The following is a 22,015-nucleotide window of genomic DNA, read 5'->3' as shown; positions in this document are numbered from 1 at the left end:
ACAAGTATGAGTATAAGTACACAGAATACTGGCTCAGTATGAGTATAAGTACACAGGATACTGGCTCAGTATGAGTATAAGTACACAGGATACTAGCTCAGTATGAGTATAAGTACACAGGATGTGTGTGTGTGTACTGTGTGTGTGTGTGTGTGGGTGCGTGAACTAGGGGTGGGCGATATATCGAGTATACTCGATGTATCGCGACTTGTTCTACATGAGATGTAGTAAATTACTATATCGTGAACATCGAGTGTATGTTGTTACGTCAGTTTCTAAGCCGCCGCGACCGAGTGTGACTTGCTTTAGCGCAGCGCTTTCCCGCTCACAGACACAGAAAAAAAAGTCACACACACTCGCTCAATTGACGTCACATACACGCGCCCACACACACGCTCGCCCAGAGACAGAGAAGTGCCGAGGCAGCGCGCATGTTTGTTTGGAGGAAACGGGGAACGAGGAGACGAGAGCACGAAAGAAGTGAAGAGAGTTTAGCTATTTTAAACGTTAGCCCTACGTGTTGAATTTAGAAATGGCAATGGAAGATGGAGGCGCCGAGGCGGACGAACTGGTTCCAAAAAAGAACAGCACTGGATCCATCGTCTGGCAGTGGTTTGGTTACCGCAAGGAAGATGTTGCACAAACAACGGTTATCTGCAAAATATGCAGCAAACCCGTTGCCACAAAATGTAGTAGTACCACAAATTTGTTCCACCATTTGAAAATTCACCCACTACAAAATGAAGAGTGCCTGAAACTCCGCATGTCCACATCTCCCGGTCCCGCCAAAACGCCAAAGCAATCAGCCCAGACGCAAATGACTCTGGCTTCTTCGTTTTCCAAATCAATCCCGTATGACAAAAAAAGTCCAAAATGGAGAGAAATCACGGCCGCGGTAACTAACTACATCGCCAAAGACATGGCCCCAGTGAGTGTGGTAGAAAAGCCCAGATTTCAAAAACTTGTAAAGACGCTTGACCCAAAGTATCACTTGCCTGGTCGCAAATATTTTGCGGAGAAAGCTCTGCCAGAGTTATACAATAAAGTGAGAGAAAAGGTGGCCCACCAGCTAACAAATGTGACCCACTTCTGTACAACAACGGATTTGTGGTCCAGAAGAACCTGTGAGCCATATCTCAGTTTAACTTTACATTACATCGACAACTGGGAGTTGAAGGGTTCATGCCTCCAAACGTGCTTTTTCCCGGATGATCACACAGGCGAGATCATCGCGCAAGGATTACAAGATGCTCTCATGTCATGGAACTTAACAGAAGCTCGTCAAGAGTGTGTATCACCACTGATAATGGCAGTAACATCGTCAAAGTTGTGAGCCTCAATAAGTGGAAAAGACTGCAATGTTTTGGCCATCGGCTGCACCTCGCGATTGGTGAGTTTTTGTCTCCTTTTTTAATTATTATCAGCAACGTTATAACGGCCTGCTGGTAAACATAACACTAAGAGAATACTTCATAATGTTTCATGCAATTAAAAAGTATGTGCATCATGTGTATTAAATATATATATTTAATTCACATCATGCACACACACTTTTACAGTGTTATGTTTACCAATAGGATGTTATAACATTGCTGATAATAAAAATGATTATTATTTTCTCACAGGAGAGTGTAATATATACAGTGGGGCAAAAAAGTATTTAGTCAGCCACCAATTGTGCAAGTTCTCCCACTTAAAAAGACGAGAGAGGCCTGTTATTTTCATCATAGGTAAACCTCAGCTATGAGAGACAAAATGAAAAAAAAAAATCCAGAAAATCACATTGTCTGATTTTTTAAGAATTTATTTGCAAATTATGGTGGAAAATAAGTATTTGGTCACCTACAAACCAGCAAGATTTCTGGCTGTCACAGACCTGTAACTTCTTCTTTAAGAGGCTCCTCTGTCCTCCATTTGTTGCCTGTATTAATGGCACCTGTTTGAACTCCTTATCAGTATAAAAGACACCTGTCCACAACCTCAAACAGTCACACTCCAAACTCCACTATGACCAAGACCAAAGAGCTGTCAAAGGACACCAGAAAAACAATTGTAGACCTGCACCAGGCTGGGAAGTCTGAATCTGCAATAGGTAAGCAGCTTGGTGTGAAGAAATCAACTGTGGGAGCAATTATTAGGAAATGGAATACATACAAGACCACTGATAATCTCCCTCGATCTGGGGCTCCACGCAAGATCTCACCCTGTGGGGTCAAAATGATCACAAGAACGGTGAACAAAAATCCCAGAACCACACGGGGGGACCTAGTGAATGACCTCCAGAGAGCTGGGACCAAAGTAACAAAGGCTAACATCACTAACACACTACGCCGCCAGGGACTCAAATCCTGCAGTGCCAGACGTGTCCCCCTGCTAAAGCCAGTGCATGTCCGGGCCCGTTTGAAGTTTGCTAGAGAGCATTTGGATGATCCAGAACAGGATTGGGAGAATGTCATATGGTCAGATGAAACCAAAATATAACTTTTTGGTAAAAACTCAACTCGTCGTGTTTGGAGGAGAAAGAATGCTGAGTTGCATCCAAAGAACACCATACCTACAGTGAAGCATGGGGGTGGAAAAATCATGCTTTGGGGTTGTTTTTCTGCCAAGGGACCAGGACGTCTGATCCGTATGACGGAAAGAATGAATGGGGCCATGTATCGTGAGATTTTGAGTGAAAACCTCCTTCCATCAGCAAGGGCACTGAAGATGAAACGTGGCTGGGTCTTTCAGCATGACAATGACCCCAAACAAACCGCCCGGGCAACGAAGGAGTGGCTTCGTAAGAAGCATTTCAAGGTCCTGGAGTGGCCTAGCCAGTCTCCAGATCTCAACCCCATAGAAAATCTTTGGAGGGAGTTGAAAGTCTGTGTGGCCCAAAAACATCACTGCTCTAGAGGAGATCTGCATGGAGGAATGGGCCAAAATACCAGCAGCAGTGTGTGAAAACCTTGTAAAGACTTACAGAAAACGATTGACCTCTGTCATTGCCAACAAAGGGCATGTAACAAAGTATTGAGATGACCTTTTGTTATTGACCAAATACTTATTTTCCACCATAATTTGCAAATAAATTCTTTAAAAATCAGACAATGTGATGTTCTAGATTTTTTTTTTTCATTTTGTCTCTCATAGCTGAGGTATACCTATGGTGAAAATTACAGGCCTCTCATCTTTTTAAGTGGGAGAACTTGCACAATTGGAGGCTGACTAAATACTTTTTTGCCCCACTGTGTGTGTGTGTGTATATATATATATATATGTGTGTATTTTTGGCTAAAATGGATTTTAGACAGATTTGTAGAAAACAGTACTGTGCAAAAGTCTTAGGCACCCAAGAGTTTTTATATAAATTGTCTTAGATGTTAATTCATTTTTTTCTGTATTAGTGTGTCAGTACAAACTTTTAATTTAATTATTTTTGAAAGCATCTTCATTCACTTTAGTTTTTTTTACAATTAAATGTAGACCTTTGCACAGTGCTGTATTTACAAAATAATTGGCAAAATTATTTTTGGTGTTAAGCTGATTGACTGAATTATTGGTTTTTATATTCTCAGAGAGAAGCATGAAAGACTCCCGTATTGATCGTGCTGTTGCTGTTTGTAAGAGGGTTGTGAGCAGCTTCTCATTCAGTTGGAAGAAGAGGAGAGACCTGGCCACAGCGCAGCAAGAGCTGAACATACCTGCACACCAGCTGATCAGTGAGTCTCCTACCAGGTGGGGTTCCCGAGCAAAAATGTTTGAGCGGGTGCTGGAGCAGCAGCGAGCTATTTCACAAGTCTTGGCCTCAGACAAAAAAACAAGGCATCTTGTTCTGACCTGGCAAGACCTGGAAGTCCTCGAGTCACTGCACAAGGCTCTAAAACCCCTCCTGGAATTCACCGATGCTTTATCGGGTGAGGGCTACGTCACAGTGTCCTATGTAAAGCCTGTGCTTCATCTCTTCCACTCCAGCATCTTGGCAATTCAGGAGGATGACACTGCACTGACCCAGTCTATCAAAGTCTCCATCCTGGATTACCTGAGGGAGAAATTTGATGACCCTGCCACCAACGACCTGCTGGACATGGCTGGCTTAGTGGATCCTAGGTTCAAAACAAGATACGTAGCAGAAGACAAGGTGGAGGAAATCAAGTGCAAAGCCATATCAGAGATGGAGGCAATGCTGTCTGAGTCTGACCATGGCACAGCTGAGTCGTCTTCTTCACAGCCTCATCAAGCGCCAGCAGAGCCACCAAAAAAGAAAACCCTCAGAAGCTTCTTCAAAAGGGCAACAACATCCTTTGCCACATCATCACAGAGAGAGCGGATTGAAACAGAGTTGTCTGCCTACTTGCAGTCCGTCGATGCTGACAGTGAATCAGATCCCCTGCAGTGGTGGAAGACCCATGAGGAAATGTTTCCAAACCTGAAAAATGTGGCGAAAAAGTATCTGTGTGTGCCCGCCAGCTCCCCATCGGTACCAGTGGGAATATAGTTACATGCCACCGGGCAGCTCTCAAGCCAGACGCCGTTGATAGGCTTGTGTTTTTGGCACAAAACCTCTAGATAACCTGTTGGTACTGACTGGTTGTCACAAACACACAGAACACAATCATTTTAGTTTGCCGTTTTTGACCAGACCTTTTGTTTGACGTCATGCACAAAAAGTGCATTTTAACTTACGTTGATTTGAAAAGTGCACTTTAATTTAAAATGTCTAGTGACAAGCACAAAGAGTGCACTTTAATTTATGTTTTGAAATGTGATGGGGTTTCTGCAGTTTTTCCATTGAGCTCTGTTTTTGTTACGGGTCATTGAGCTTGAACTCTATAGAAATAGGCTACAGTATGTAGGCCTACATCTACACGTGGCATTATTTATTTTCATTTACCAGCTGCTAAAAGCTTATGTGCATTTTGCAATTGCCTTGAATAAAAACTGTTTTGTTAAATTTAACTTCGTTGTGATTTACCCCTTTTGCACACAAGCTTAAAATTGTTCTAATAGAAACCTCTAATGAATACAGTATAAATAAGAATGTTTAATGCAGACATATGTTGCAGGGACTACTAGAATCATCATACTGGTGTGACTATGCATCAAAGGGTTAAATCAAGCATTTTTAAGTGCTTTAGAGGAAATGTCAAAATATCGAGATATATATCGTGTATCGCGATACAGCAAAATAATATCGCAATATCATTTAGAGGCCATATCGCCCAGCCCTAGCGTGAACTATGTAGGTACTGTGTGTGTACTGTGTGTGTGTGTGTGTACTGTGTCTGAGCTGTGTGTGTACTGCGTGTGTACTGTGTGTGTACTGCGTGTGTACTGTGTGTACTGTGTTTGAACTGTGCGTGTGTGTACTGTGTGTGTGTACTGTGTGTGCGTGATTGTGTCCACAGAAATCACTACAATCAAGGGGTTGATGGAAGTGACGTCTGCTGTTGACGTCAAAGCTGCGTTTCCTAGACATTATATTTGTCTGTAAGCTACAAATGGTTCAACAAGCAAAACTCGAACTGAGTTGAAGGACAAGAGGTTTTATGATCGAAGATTTATTAAATTAGATTTATCCCCCTAAAACCATATGTTCTATTATAACTGAACTAATGCGGTCTGGACCACAATAAAGCGTTTAAATGTGTCTTTATTGCATTTTCACAAATAGGGAAAAGGTTTCACAAATCTGAAACTATGTTTTATAATGTATAGCCTCACTGTGATAAACTAGTCCAGATTTGAAGAGTCTAGGTGTAGTGGTTTTCAATCAGGACTAGTTCTAAAATGGTCCAGATGCAAAAAAAAGCAGCGAAATCTCCCCTTTTTGGTATTTAAACTAATCAAATAAAGGTTACATAAATTGTAAACTGTGTTTTAAAGACTGTTTAGACTCTCTTAGATAATCTAGACCAATTAAAGCCGCTTTACCGCGACTGAAGAGGTTAAACGACGAAGAATCAGTCGCTCCATGCCGCTCGTTAAGAATCCCTTAACCTTTACCTAACTGCCGAATCAGATGGTTCGAATCGGAGGCCAACTTCAGCGTCGTAGTCGATACGCACACATTTTTAACTTGTGATTGAATGTGATCAGCACATTCAAATGACTTCTGTCACTTCCTGCTTTTAATTTGCAGTAGCAACAAGACAAACGAATCACTTGAATATTGAAGGCGTGTGTAAGCAGTGTTCAATTTACCACACGGGTTAGAAAAGCAGTGAAACATGAACTAACCTTGTGTTCTCTACAGTAAACTCATTATTATATACCAGTAACCTAAAGACAATATAAACGGTAGTACACTGGTTGATCATTATTATATACCAGTAACCTAATGACAATATAAACGGTAGTAAACTGGTTGATCATTATTATATACCAGTAACCTAAAGACAATATAAACGGTAGTAAACTGGTTGATCATTATTATATACCAGTAACCTAAAGACAATATAAACGGTAGTAAACTGGTTGATCATTGTTATATAGCAGTAACCTAAAGACAATATAAACGGTAGTAAACTGGTTGATCATTATTATATAGCAGTAACCTAAAGACAATATAAACGGTAGTAAACTGGTTGATCATTATACTCCAGCAACCCAAAGACAATATAAACGCTAGTGAACTGTCGACCTACCTTACCTTATCTACTCCAGGATTAAAATGCGTCCATACGGTATAAAGTTGTAAAAGTATAAATGTAAGGGAAGAAACGGAGGTTAAAGTCTTTATAAAACAAGTAAATCAGGTGAAAGGTTTTAAAAGCGGAGGAAGAAGGGCTGCTCGCTGCGACAGACAGTTAGATGAGGAAGTGAAGGAGCAGCCACGCTCAGTGAACGTCACGTGTTTGCGGGGAAAACGAAGCCACGAAGCGCGCACACACACACACACACACACGCACACACACAAACACACACACACACACACACACACACACACACACACACACACACACACACAACAGCAGCTCAAGAGTCAAAAGTAGAGCAAAAGAGAGATTAAGAGGAATAAGTACACCGGATACTGGCTCAGTATGAGTATAAGTACACAGGATACTGGCTCATTATGAGTATAAGTACACAGGATACTAGCTCAGTATGAGTATAAGTACACAGGATACTGGCTCAGTATGAGTATAAGTACACAGGATACTGGCTAAGTAGTGGAATAAGTACACAGGATACTGGCTCAGTATGAGTATAAGTACACAGAATACTGGCTCAGTATGAGTATAAGTGTAACAGGGTGTCATATCTCTTACTTTATAATTACACAAAATTGCCTTGCAGTTTTGTTTTATTATCTGTCCTCCACTTGTTACCTGTATTAATGGCACCTGTTTGAACTCCTTATCAGTATAAAAGACACCTGTCCACAACCTCAAACAGTCACACTCCAAACTCCACTATGACCAAGACCAAAGAGCTGTCAAAGGACACCAGAAACACAATTGTAGACCTGCACCAGGCTGGGAAGTCTGAATCTGCAATAGGTAAGCAGCTTGGTGTGAAGAAATCAACTGTGGGAGCAATTATTAGGAAATGGAATACATACAAGACCACTGATAATCTCCCTCGATCTGGGGCTCCACGCAAGATCTCACCCTGTGGGGTCAAAATGATCACAAGAACGGTGAACAAAAATCCCAGAACCACACGGGGGGACCTAGTGAATGACCTCCAGAGAGCTGGGACCAAAGTAACAAAGGCTACCATCACTAACACACTACGCCGCCAGGGACTCAAATCCTGCAGTGCCAGACGTGTCCCCCTGCTAAAGCCAGTGCATGTCCGGGCCCGTTTGAAGTTTGCTAGAGAGCATTTGGATGATCCAGAACAGGATTGGGAGAATGTCATATGGTCAGATGGCATTATTTATTTTCATTTACCAGCTTCTAAAAGCTTATGTGCATTTTGCAATTGCCTTGAATAAAAACTGTTTTGTTAAATTTAACTTCGTTGTGATTTACCCCTTTTGCACACAAGTTTAAAATTGTTCTAATAGAAACCTCTAATGAATACAGTATAAATAAGAATGTTTAATGCAGACATATGTTGCAGGGACTACTAGAATCATCATACTGGTGTGACTATGCATCAAAGGGTTAAATCAAGCATTTTTAAGTGCTTTAGTGGAAATGTCAAAATATCGAGATATATATTGTGTATCGCGATATAGCAAAATAATATCGCGATATCATTTAGAGGCCATATCGCCCAGCCCTAGCGTGAACTATGTAGGTACTGTGTGCGTACTGTGTGTGTGTGTGTGTACTGTGTCTGAGCTGTGTGTGTACTGTGTGTACTGTGTGTGTACTGCGTGTGTACTGTGTGTACTGTGTTTGAACTGTGTGTGTGTGTACTGTGTGTGTACTCTGTGTGTACTGTGTGTGTGTACTGTGTGTGCGTGATTGTGTCCACAGAAATCACTACAATCAAGGGGTTGATGGAAGTGACGTCTGCTGTTGAAGTCAAAGCTGCGTTTCCTAGACATTATATTTGTCTGTAAGCTACAAATGGTTCAACAAGCAAAACTCGAACTGAGTTGAAGGACAAGAGGTTTTATGATCGAAGATTTATTTAGCAATATAGGCCTAAATAAGTCCCCCTAAAACCATATGTTCTATTATAACTGAACTAATGCGGTCTGGACCACAATAAAGCGTTTAAATGTGTCTTTATTGCATTTTCACAAATAGGGAAAAGGTTTCACAAATCTGAAACTATGTTTTATAATGTATAGCCTCACTGTGATAATCTAGTCCAGATTTGAAGAGTCTAGGTGTAGTGGTTTTCAATCAGGACTAGTTCTAAAATGGTCCAGATGCAAAAAAAAGCAGCGAAATCTCCCCTTTTTGGTATTTAAACTAATCAAATAAAGGTTACATAAATTGTAAACTGTGTTTTAAAGACTGTTTAGACTCTCTTAGATAATCTAGACCAATTAAAGCCGCTTTACCGCGACTGAAGAGGTTAAACGACGAAGAATCAGTCGCTCCATGCCGCTCGTTAAGAATCCCTTAACCTTTACCTAACTGCCGAATCAGATGGTTCGAATCGGAGGCCAACTTCAGCGTCGTAGTCGATACGCACACATTTTTAACTTGTGATTGAATGTGATCAGCACATTCAAATGACTTCTGTCACTTCCTGCTTTTAATTTGCAGTAGCATCCAGACAAACGAATCACTTGAATATTGAAGGCGTGTGTAAGCAGTGTTCAATTTACCACACGGGTTAGAAAAGCAGTGAAACATGAACTAACCTTGTGTCCTCTACAGTAAACTCATTATTATATACCAGTAACCTAAAGACAATATAAACGGTAGTACACTGGTTGATCATTATTATATACCAGTAACCTAATGACAATATAAACGGTAGTAAACTGGTTGATCATTATTATATAGCAGTAACCTAAAGACAATATAAACGGTAGTAAACTGGTTGATCATTATTATATAGCAGTAACCTAAAGACAATATAAACGGTAGTAAACTGGTTGATCATTATTATATAGCAGTAACCTAAAGACAATATAAACGGTAGTAAACTGGTTGATCATTATACTCCAGCAACCCAAAGACAATATAAACGCTAGTGAACTGTCGACCTACCTTACCTTATCTACTCCAGGATTAAAATGCGTCCATACGGTATAAAGTTGTAAAAGTATAAATGTAAGGGAAGAAACGGAGGTTAAAGTCTTTATAAAACAAGTTAATCAGGTGAAAGGTTTTAAAAGCGGAGGAAGAAGGGCTGCTCACTGCGACAGACAGTTAGATGAGGAAGTGAAGGAGCAGCCACGCTCAGTGAACGTCACGTGTTTGCGGGGAAAACGAAGCCACGAAGCGCGCACACACACACACACACACACACACACACACACACACACGCACACACACACACACACACAACAGCAGCTCAAGAGTCAAAAGTAGAGCAAAAGAGAGATTAAGAGGAATAAGTACACCGGATACTGGCTCAGTATGAGTATAAGTACACAGGATACTGGCTCATTATGAGTATAAGTACACAGGATACTAGCTCAGTATGAGTATAAGTACACAGGATACTGGCTAAGTAGTGGAATAAGTACACAGGATACTGGCTCAGTATGAGTATAAGTACACAGAATACTGGCTCAGTATGAGTATAAGTGTAACAGGGTGTCATATCTCTTACTTTATAATTACACAAAATTGCCTTGCAGTTTTGTTTTATTATCTGTCCTCCACTTGTTGCCTGTATTAATGGCACCTGTTTGAACTCCTTATCAGTATAAAAGACACCTGTCCACAACCTCAAACAGTCACACTCCAAACTCCACTATGACCAAGACCAAAGAGCTGTCAAAGGACATCAGAAACACAATTGTAGACCTGCACCAGGCTGGGAAGTCTGAATCTGCAATAGGTTAGCAGCTTGGTGTGAAGAAATCAACTGTGGGAGCAATTATTAGGAAATGGAATACATACAAGACCACTGATAATCTCCCTCGATCTGGGGCTCCACGCAAGATCTCACCCTGTGGGGTCAAAATGATCACAAGAACGGTGAACAAAAATCCCAGAACCACACGGGGGGACCTAGTGAATGACCTCCAGAGAGCTGGGACCAAAGTAACAAAGGCTACCATCACTAACACACTACGCCGCCAGGGACTCAAATCCTGCAGTGCCAGACGTGTCCCCCTGCTAAAGCCAGTGCATGTCCGGGCCCGTTTGAAGTTTGCTAGAGAGCATTTGGATGATCCAGAACAGGATTGGGAGAATGTCATATGGTCAGATGGCATTATTTATTTTCATTTACCAGCTGCTAAAAGCTTATGTGCATTTTGCAATTGCCTTGAATAAAAACTGTTTTGTTAAATTTAACTTCGTTGTGATTTACCCCTTTTGCACACAAGTTTAAAATTGTTCTAATAGAAACCTCTAATGAATACAGTATAAATAAGAATGTTTAATGCAGACATATGTTGCAGGGACTACTAGAATCATCATACTGGTGTGACTATGCATCAAAGGGTTAAATCAAGCATTTTTAAGTGCTTTAGAGGAAATGTCAAAATATCGAGATATATATTGTGTATCGCGATATAGCAAAATAATATCGCGATATCATTTAGAGGCCATATCGCCCAGCCCTAGCGTGAACTATGTAGGTACTGTGTGTGTACTGTGTGTGTGTGTGTGTACTGTGTCTGAGCTGTGTGTGTGCTGTGTGTACTGCGTGTGTACTGTGTGTACTGTGTTTGAACTGTGTGTGTGTGTACTGTGTGTGTACTCTGTGTGTACTGTGTGTGTGTACTGTGTGTGCGTGATTGTGTCCACAGAAATCACTACAATCAAGGGGTTGATGGAAGTGACGTCTGCTGTTGAAGTCAAAGCTGCGTTTCCTAGACATTATATTTGTCTGTAAGCTACAAATGGTTCAACAAGCAAAACTCGAACTGAGTTGAAGGACAAGAAGTTTTATGATCGAAGATTTATTCAGCAATATAGGCCTAAATAAGTCCCCCTAAAACCATCAGTTCTATTATAACTGAACTAATGCGGTCTGGACCACAATAAAGCGTTTAAATGTGTCTTTATTGCATTTTCACAAATAGGGAAAAGGTTTCACAAATCTGAAATTATGTTTTATAATGTATAGCCTCACTGTGATAATCTAGTCCAGATTTGAAGAGTCTAGGTGTAGTGGTTTTCAATCAGGACTAGTTCTAAAATGGTCCAGATGCAAAAAAAAGCAGCGAAATCTCCCCTTTTTGGTATTTAAACTAATCAAATAAAGGTTACATAAATTGTAAACTGTGTTTTAAAGACTGTTTAGACTCTCTTAGATAATCTAGACCAATTAAAGCCGCTTTACCGCGACTGAAGAGGTTAAACGACGAAGAATCAGTCGCTCCATGCCGCTCGTTAAGAATCCCTTAACCTTTACCTAACTGCCGAATCAGATGGTTCGAATCGGAAGCCAACTTCAGCGTCGTAGTCGATACGCACACATTTTTAACTTGTGATTGAATTTGATCAGCACATTCAAATGACTTCTGTCACTTCCTGCTTTTAATTTGCAGTAGCATCAAGACAAACGAATCACTTGAATATTGAAGGCGTGTGTAAGCAGTGTTCAATTTACCACACGGGTTAGAAAAGCAGTGAAACATGAACTAACCTTGTGTCCTCTACAGTAAACTCATTATTATATACCAGTAACCTAAAGACAATATAAACGGTAGTACACTGGTTGATCATTATTATATACCAGTAACCTAATGACAATATAAACGGTAGTAAACTGGTTGATCATTATTATATACCAGTAACCTAAAGACAATATAAACGGTAGTAAACTGGTTGATCATTATTATATAGCAGTAACCTAAAGACAATATAAACGGTAGTAAACTGGTTGATCATTATTATATAGCAGTAACCTAAAGACAATATAAACGGTAGTAAACTGGTTGATCATTATTATATAGCAGTAACCTAAAGACAATATAAACGGTAGTAAACTGGTTGATCATTATTATATAGCAGTAACCTAAAGACAATATAAACGTTAGTAAACTGGTTGATCATTATTATATAGCAGTAACCTAAAGACAATATAAACGGTAGTAAACTGGTTGATCATTATTATATAGCAGTAACCTAAAGACAATATAAACGGTAGTAAACTGGTTGATCATTATACTCCAGCAACCCAAAGACAATATAAACGCTAGTGAACTGTCGACCTACCTTACCTTATCTACTCCAGGATTAAAATGCGTCCATACGGTATAAAGTTGTAAAAGTATAAATGTAAGGGAAGAAACGGAGGTTAAAGTCTTTATAAAACAAGTAAATCAGGTGAAAGGTTTTAAAAGCGGAGGAAGAAGGGCTGCTCGCTGCGACAGACTGTTAGATGAGGAAGTCAAGGAGCCGCCACGCTCAGTGAACGTCACGTGTTTGCGGGGAAAACGAAGCCACGAAGCGCGCACACACACACACACACACACACACACACACACGCACACACACAAACACACACACACACACACAACAGCAGCTCAAGAGTCAAAAGTAGAGCAAAAGAGAGATTAAGAGGAATAAGTACACCGGATACTGGCTCAGTATGAGTATAAGTACACAGGATACTGGCTCATTATGAGTATAAGTACACAGGATACTAGCTCAGTATGAGTATAAGTACACAGGATACTGGCTCAGTATGAGTATAAGTACACAGGATACTGGCTAAGTAGTGGAATAAGTACACAGGATACTGGCTCAGTATGAGTATAAGTACACAGAATACTGGCTCAGTATGAGTATAAGTGTAACAGGGTGTCATATCTCTTACTTTATAAATACACAAAATTGACTTGCAGTTTTGTTTTATTATCTGTCCTCCACTTGTTACCTGTATTAATGGCACCTGTTTGAACTCCTTATCAGTATAAAAGACACCTGTCCAAAACCTCAAACAGTCACACTCCAAACTCCACTATGACCAAGACCAAAGAGCTGTCAAAGGACACCAGAAACACAATTGTAGACCTGCACCAGGCTGGGAAGTCTGAATCTGCAATAGGTAAGCAGCTTGGTGTGAAGAAATCAACTGTGGGAGCAATTATTAGGAAATGGAATACATACAAGACCACTGATAATCTCCCTCGATCTGGGGCTCCACGCAAGATCTCACCCTGTGGGGTCAAAATGATCACAAGAACGGTGAACAAAAATCCCAGAACCACACGGGGGGACCTAGTGAATGACCTCCAGAGAGCTGGGACCAAAGTAACAAAGGCTACCATCACTAACACACTACGCCGCCAGGGACTCAAATCCTGCAGTGCCAGACGTGTCCCCCTGCTAAAGCCAGTGCATGTCCGGGCCCGTTTGAAGTTTGCTAGAGAGCATTTGGATGATCCAGAACAGGATTGGGAGAATGTCATATGGTCAGATGGCATTATTTATTTTCATTTACCAGCTGCTAAAAGCTTATGTGCATTTTGCAATTGCCTTGAATAAAAACTGTTTTGTTAAATTTAACTTCGTTGTGATTTACCCCTTTTGCACACAAGTTTAAAATTGTTCTAATAGAAACCTCTAATGAATACAGTATAAATAAGAATGTTTAATGCAGACATATGTTGCAGGGACTACTAGAATCATCATACTGGTGTGACTATGCATCAAAGGGTTAAATCAAGCATTTTTAAGTGCTTTAGAGGAAATGTCAAAATATCGAGATATATATTGTGTATCGCGATATAGCAAAATAATATCGCGATATCATTTAGAGGCCATATCGCCCAGCCCTAGCGTGAACTATGTAGGTATTGTGTGCGTACTGTGTGTGTGTGTGTGTACTGTGTCTGAGCTGTGTGTGTACTGTGTGTACTGTGTGTGTACTGCGTGTGTACTGTGTGTACTGTGTTTGAACTGTGTGTGTGTGTACTGTGTGTGTACTCTGTGTGTACTGTGTGTGTGTACTGTGTGTGCGTGATTGTGTCCACAGAAATCACTACAATCAAGGGGTTGATGGAAGTGACGTCTGCTGTTGAAGTCAAAGCTGCGTTTCCTAGACATTATATTTGTCTGTAAGCTACAAATGGTTCAACAAGCAAAACTCGAACTGAGTTGAAGGACAAGAGGTTTTATGATCGAAGATTTATTTAGCAATATAGGCCTAAATAAGTCCCCCTAAAACCATATGTTCTATTATAACTGAACTAATGCGGTCTGGACCACAATAAAGCGTTTAAATGTGTCTTTATTGCATTTTCACAAATAGGGAAAAGGTTTCACAAATCTGAAACTATGTTTTATAATGTATAGCCTCACTGTGATAATCTAGTCCAGATTGGAAGAGTCTAGGTGTAGTGGTTTTCAATCAGGACTAGTTCTAAAATGGTCCAGATGCAAAAAAAAGCAGCGAAATCTCCCCTTTTCGGTATTTAAACTAATCAAATAAAGTTTACATAAATTGTAAACTGTGTTTTAAAGACTGTTTAGACTCTCTTAGATAATCTAGACCAATTAAAGCCGCTTTACCGCGACTGAAGAGGTTAAACGACGAAGAATCAGTCGCTCCATGCCGCTCGTTAAGAATCCCTTAACCTTTACCTAACTGCCGAATCAGATGGTTCGAATCGGAGGCCAACTTCAGAGTCGTAGTCGATACGCACACATTTTTAAAACTTGTGATTGAATGTGATCAGCACATTCAAATGACTTCTGTCACTTCCTGCTTTTAATTTGCAGTAGCATCAAGACAAACGAATCACTTGAATATTGAAGGCGTGTGTAAGCAGTGTTCAATTTACCACACGGGTTAGAAAAGCAGTGAAACATGAACTAACCTTGTGTTCTCTACAGTAAACTCATTATTATATACCAGTAACCTAAAGACAATATAAACGGTAGTACACTGGTTGATCATTATTATATACCAGTAACCTAAAGACAATATAAACGGTAGTAAACTGGTTGATCATTATTATATACCAGTAACCTAAAGACAATATAAACGGTAGTAAACTGGTTGATCATTATACTCCAGCAACCCAAAGACAATATAAACGCTAGTGAACTGTCGACCTACCTTACCTTATCTACTCCAGGATTAAAATGCGTCCATACGGTATAAAGTTGTAAAAGTATAAATGTAAGGGAAGAAACGGAAGTCTTTATAAAACAAGTAAATCAGGTGAAAGGTTTTAAAAGCGGAGGAAGAAGGGCTGCTCGCTGCGACAGACAGTTAGATGAGGAAGTCAAGGAGCAGCCACGCTCAGTGAACGTCACGTGTTTGCGGGGAAAACGAAGCCACGAAGCGTGCACACACACACACACACACACACACACACGCACACACACAAACACACACACACACACACACACACACACACACACACACACACACACAACAGCAGCTCAAGAGTCAAAAGTAGAGCAAAAGAGAGATTAAGAGGAATAAGTACACCGGATACTGGCTCAGTATGAGTATAAGTACACAGGATACTGGCTCATTATGAGTATAAGTACACAGGATACTAGCTCAGTATGAGTATAAGTACACAGGATACTGGCTCAGTATGAGTATAAGTACACAGGATACTGGCTAAGTAGTGGAATAAGTACACAGGATACTGGCTCAGTATGAGTATAAGTACACAGAATACTGGCTCAGTATGAGTATAAGTGTAACAGGGTGTCATATCTCTTACTTTATAATTACACAAAATTGCCTTGCAGTTTTGTTTTATAACCTGAAGTGTAGCTTTCTATGCCCCCTTATGTGCCCCTTTCTATTTGATTTTGTGCTTTGATTTGGCTCCTCCTCCTTCTGTGCTCCCGCCCACATTCCTGAGAACCCCATAAGTTTCCCGTGCCCCCTTGCCCTCTTCCCTTTGTTCTGGTTCCCTTGGGAAGAGGTGTGTACATTTATTTTATGATCAAATCGTTGACCATCTTATAGTTTATCATTCTTTATTTTAGTTATTTTGATTATACATTGTTCAATTGAAGTCTGGTTTAAATATCCATGCAGATTTCAGTGTTTTGGGGAACTTTGTATTTTGTTGCGGTGAGCTAGCATACACCTGACCTTCGTGTAGTCATGCTAGTTCCCCTCCCCCTCTGTGTGCTTCGTAGAGGAGTTGGAGTTCTGTCAAGGTCACTTCTAAGAGGAAGCTGTTTTTTCATGTTTATCTTCAGGTATGTCTTTTATTTCGTTGATTTCAATCATTTTGTTATAATATTGTATGTATGTCCCTTTGTTCTGGTTCCCTTGGGAAGAGAGAGAGAGAGAGAGAGCAACCAATAAATGGACGTCGGAGTTCCCGAGTCCGGACAGAGATCGCGGGTCACGTCTTTCATTTAAAAAAACACAACGCAGAATCAACCGGTCACACTTGGTGCCGTTTGACCCGTCGGATCGCCGATCATCATCGCTTGCCTGGTCGCCGGGGTACGCCTGCCGTTGCCTGCCCTTCTCTGCTGCTCGGCTCTATCTCCAATCGGCTCCTCTCCGTATATATATATATATATATATATATATATATATATTTTTTTTTTTTTAATGCCTTCTGTTTTACATTGGGGTTATTCTTTGGGAGTGTTTTGTGGTGTTTCAATGTGTATGTAAATGTAAAGGTTTAGTCTCTCTCTTACTGTGTGTATTGGGGAAGGGTCTTTGTACTTGTAGAGGTGGTTTTTATGTTACTTTGTGTTTTGTGCAGGTGTTTTAGTCCCCAAGACTATTATTTTCTGTTTTTGTTAGAGTGTCACATTTCTCGTTCTGTAAGATGTCCAGTGGGGATTCTTTCAGTGAAAATATTTTGGCTGGTCAGGGCGCTGTTGAGCGTGATGTCACTTTTGGGTTGGGTAGGAGCCAGAGGGTCATTCCGTTTGGTTTTGGGAGGGGTAGGCCAGTAGCCCCTGGTAATCAAGAGTACTCTGTTGACCAGTCAGGGTTTAGTTTACCAGTAGGTCCCGCCGCCAGCTCTACGCCCATGGCACCTCAGCCCCTCAGCCTGCCCAGGTTGTTACCATAGAGTCGTTGGGTGGCCTAGTAGCTGATTTGGCCAAACAGATAGGCAATAGCATTATAGCCAGCCTCAACACCATGCACCAGCCCGGTAGTACTCTGTCCCAGTCCTCGAGCCACCAATCCCTTGGCCATACTGATCCATCCCAGCTGAAGGTGATTGTGCAGTCAGACCCTAAAGCCCCACCATACTTCAGGGGTGACCACACAGATGCGTCCTCCATTCATGAATGGGAGGACAGGATGAGGTGTTATCTGAGTAGGATGAAGTGCAGTACGCACACCGAGGTGGTTGATTTGATTATGGCAAGACTGACTGGTAAAGCGAGAGATGTGGTGAAGGTGTCTCTTCGCAGCCACCCTGAGTTAGGCTCTAGTGAGTTCCCACAAGCTGTATTTGACGTACTAAAGCGCAACTTCAGCGAGCTTACGTTCTCGAGCCTCCCTATGAAAGACTTTTACAGCACTGCCCCGAGGGCTGGTGAGGACATGATGGATTACTGGATCCGCCTTAACAAGGCTGTTGATGTTGCTGATGAGTGCCTCCGTAGGCATGGAAAGGGCGTTGAGGACCCCAGTACTGAGGTGGCCATGATGTTCATTACCCACTGCTCTGACCCCAGTCTCGCCATGTCATTTAAGTTGAAGTCCCCTGAACTGTGGACCGCAGCGGAGGTTCAGGAGAGGCTAGATAGTCACATGACGAGTCTGAGGAGAAATGCAGCTCATGCCCAACATGCAGTGAATGTGTCAGTGTGCAGCCAGAGCCCTGTGGCTGTGTCTTCTCATCGTCCCCAGCATAGTGAACCACATCAGGCCCCTTCAGTGATATACCAACCACTGCCTCATCCTGTCTCTACTATCACTCCTGTCTCTGCCCATTGCCAGCCTCAGTCAGCCCACATGATAATGAACTCGCCCCAGTCCCCTCCTGTGTCCCCCCTCTACCCTCCCCCAGCTACTGTCCCTGTTCCCATCACTGCCAGTCCCTCTGTTGTTGAGCTTGTTCCTCAGCAGGTGGTCGCAATGTTTGACAGAGTCCTCTCTATGTGTACTGCTTCTCTTGCCACTGGTCAGAGGGGGCCTCGTCAGAACGCCCGCTCACAGAATCAGCAGAGTTCTCTGTGTAGAGTATGTAGCTCTCGGGATCACACAACCAATGCGCACTGCAGGTTTCATAGGCTGTGTCTCAACTGCTTCAGACCTGGCCACTTCAGGCATGAATGTCCCAATGCCTCCCAATCCCCAGCTGTGTCGACGAGCCATCCTTCCAGTACACCTTTAAACTAGCCAGCCCACGTAGAGAGAGGGGTAGCGTGGGCAATGATGGTGTCACCCTCATTGGAGAACGAGATTTGCAATCTATCTATGTAAATAGTTGCAGCCAGCTTCCTGAAGACAAGACAGTCATAATGGTAGGGTCGCAGAGAGTGGACGGAGCTAGTGAGTTGTTTTATGCTCCAGTGTCAGTCAGTGGCCAGTCTATATTGAAAGGAATGTTAGATTCAGGCAGCATGTCATGCACGCTTAATGAAGAGGCAGAATCCAAACTGAGAGCTGCCGGTGTTCTCCCTTGTTCTCATCCTGTGCCTGGTAATGTGGTGCTGATCGGTTGTGGTGGCCTCACTACACGGCCAAAGTGTATCTACGATCTGGATGTTGATGTCTATGGTTTTAAATTCATTGTGCCGACATTTGTTGTTCCTGGACAGAAAGATGAGCTCATCCTTGGGAGCAATGTAATCAGACCTATCATACAGGAGATGAAGTCCACTGAGAGGTATTGGGAGCTCATCTCCTCCAGTATCAGTGACCCAGAGTGTGAGCAGTTCCTCCAGCTCCTGAGCTGCGTTTCACGGTGGTCGGGCCCTGAGCTGCCAAGTAAAATAGGCACTGTGAGGCTGAGACAGGCTGTCACTCTCCTTCCTCAGCAGGAATATGTGGTCTGGGGGAAGTTGCCGTGCAACTCTCCTGTGTCTCCAGGGAGCACTGTGATCGTGGAGCCCACCTCGGCGCGGTCGACCCCAAAGAATATCCTGGTGGGGCGTCTTGTGACACCCATGTGGGGGGATCGTTGGGTTCCTGTCAAGGTCCTGAACCCCACACACAGCCCTGTGACGCTCCGCCGCAATGCCAAGCTGGCTGATGTCTCTCCCTGTCTGGCTGTTGAGGATCTGCCCATCACTCAAGGTCTGTGCGAGACACAGTCTGACGTCTCTGGTTCTCCTACTCCTCCGAGATCCATGCCTGATCCTGTGCAGCTGCTGAAGGATCATGGGTTAGCAGACATAGACGTTGATGGCTGTGAAGTGTCTGCTAATTGGAAGAAGGAGCTGGCTGAGCTGTTATTAACGTTTCAGGATGTCTTTTCCAAGGGCAAGCTAGACTGTGGGGAGGCAAAGGACTTCGTCCACCGTATCCACCTTTCCGACGACCGCCCCTTCCGACTGCCCTACCGTAGAGTCCCTCCTGCTCATTACCACCACCTGAGAGAAGTACTGTCTGAGATGGAGATGAAAGGTATCATCAGCAAGTCTCTGAGTGAGTACGCCTCTCCACTAGTCATGGTATGGAAGAAAAACGGGGACCTGAGAATCTGCACTGACTTTCGCTTGCTCAATGCCAAGACCGTCAAGGACGCCCACCCACTGCCCCATCAGGCTGACTGCCTTGCCGCCCTTGGGGGAAATGCCTTTTTCAGTACCATGGATCTGACATCAGGGTTCTACAACGTCCCTCTCCATGAGTCTGACAGGAGATTCACAGCCTTTACGACACCTCTGGGCCTGTATGAATACAATAGGCTCCCCCAGGGCCTGTGCAACAGTCCAGCATCCTTCATGCGGATGATGCTTAGCATCTTCGGGGACCTGAACTTCTCCAGCCTCCTTTGTTACCTGGATGACCTGCTGGTCGTTGCCCCCTCTGAAGGCGAGACCCTGAGACGTCTGGAGGAGGTCTTCTCCCGGCTGAGGGCCAACAATCTGAAGCTGGCTCAAAAGAAGTGTCACTTTCTAAGGAGGTCTGTGAAATTTCTTGGCCATATGGTGGACAGCAGTGGCGTCTCAGTTGACCAGGAGAAAATCAGAGTCATCTCTGGCTTCAGTAGGGAAGATCTGATGAAAGCTGATGGCTGCACACCATCACAGAAGCGGGTGAGATCCTTCCTCGGAATGGTCCTGTACTACCAACACTTCATCCCTGGGTGTTCCTCCATCGCAAAGCCCCTCTTTGCCCTGACAGCGGGCCAGAAACGCAAGGGCAGTGGCACTGGTGGTACCAGGAGAGCTGGCACCTTCCATGAGCTGAATCCGCAGGACCGGACCCCTGTCTGTGAGAAGGCGTTTGATGATTTGAAGAGTGTGCTCCTCAATTGTGTGGTGTTGGCTCACCCAGACTTCGACAGGCCATTCATCCTCTCCACCGATGCTTCATTGGATGGCCTAGGTGCAGTCCTTTCGCAAGTTCCTGCTGGCGAGGTAAAGGCCAGGCCCATAGCATTTGCCAGCAAGTCCCTCAGTCGCAGCCAAGCAAATTATCCTGCCCATCGACTGGAATTCTTGGCTCTGAAGTGGTCTGTGTGTGACAAGTTCAGCCACTGGCTCAAAGGTCACAAGTTCACTGTCTGGACTGATAACAATCCTCTCACGTATATCATGACCAAGCCGAAGCTAGACGCCTGCGAGCAGCGCTGGGTCTCTAAGCTTGCACCATACTCCTTCGAGATCAAGCATGTTCCAGGGAAACTGAATGTGGTGGCTGATGCCCTCAGCAGAGACCCCTTTGTGAAGCCTCTGAGCCAACGTCTTCTGACTGAGCCGTACTCCGGGCTGCTAGAACAGGTGTGTGAAGTGGGGGAGGGATGTGTGCAGGATTCATTCCGCCTGACATGTCAGCCTCAGTCATTAGGGGGCGTTGCTCCTTGTGCTTCCGTCGATGTGTCCATGTCAGAGGATGATGTCTCCTCTCTCCTCTCCTCTTGTGATGACTGGGACTCAGCACTGATGCAGAGGGCTGCTTCTATGAATGACCGCTTGAACTCGTTGATCCCTCCTGGCCAGGATTTGTTCTCCTCTCTCTCACTGGCAGACCTGCAAAACCATCAGCAACAGGATTCGGTCATTTCGAGAGTATTCTGCTATGTAGATAGGAAGCGCAGGCCCTCCGGGCGTGAGCGCTGCAACGAGAGCCAGTGCACTCTGAGGGTTCTGAAACAGTGGGAGGAACTCACTATACTGCATGGAGTCCTCTACAGGGTTACCAGGGATCCACTGACAAAACACAAGAGGTTCCAATATATCCTGCCTGGGTCCCTGAAGCCACAGGCATTGTCTGGTTTTCATGACCTGGCTGGTCACCAGGGTCAGCCTCGTTCTCTCTCTCTCTCGCCCGTCAAAGGTTCTTCTGCTGTGATATAGAGAAGGATGTACGCAATCATGTCCGTAACTGCCACAGATGTGTTCTCAGCAAAACCCCGGAG

The 22,015-nt window shown here is 43.2% G+C and overlaps 1 protein-coding gene across 11 annotated transcripts in view; it reads right to left on the bottom strand.

Annotated features, from left to right (window-relative positions):
- LOC307074323 (protein NLRC3-like) overlaps window positions 1–22,015 on the bottom strand; it is a 270,634-nt gene that overhangs the window by 244,774 nt on the left and 3,845 nt on the right. For 3 of the 11 annotated variants that reach the window (XM_079734408.1, XM_079734410.1, XM_079734409.1), the window contains exon 1: window positions 6,635–6,808. The exons of 1 other annotated variant lie outside the window; for it this stretch is intronic. The gene's annotated coding sequence lies outside the window, so the exon portion shown is untranslated. Of the gene's footprint in view, window positions 1–6,629; window positions 6,839–15,596; window positions 15,689–22,015 lie in introns of those variants that run through there. 7 more of the 11 variants (XM_079734416.1, XM_079734417.1, XM_079734415.1 and 4 more) reach the window with 5 other exon arrangements.

This window comes from Pollachius pollachius, assembly GCF_949987615.1.
Source record: "Pollachius pollachius genome assembly, chromosome: 4".
Classification (NCBI taxonomy): domain Eukaryota; kingdom Metazoa; phylum Chordata; class Actinopteri; order Gadiformes; family Gadidae; genus Pollachius; species Pollachius pollachius.
Note: the sequence above shows the minus strand (reverse complement) of the source record. Positions and strands in the feature narration are given on the sequence as shown.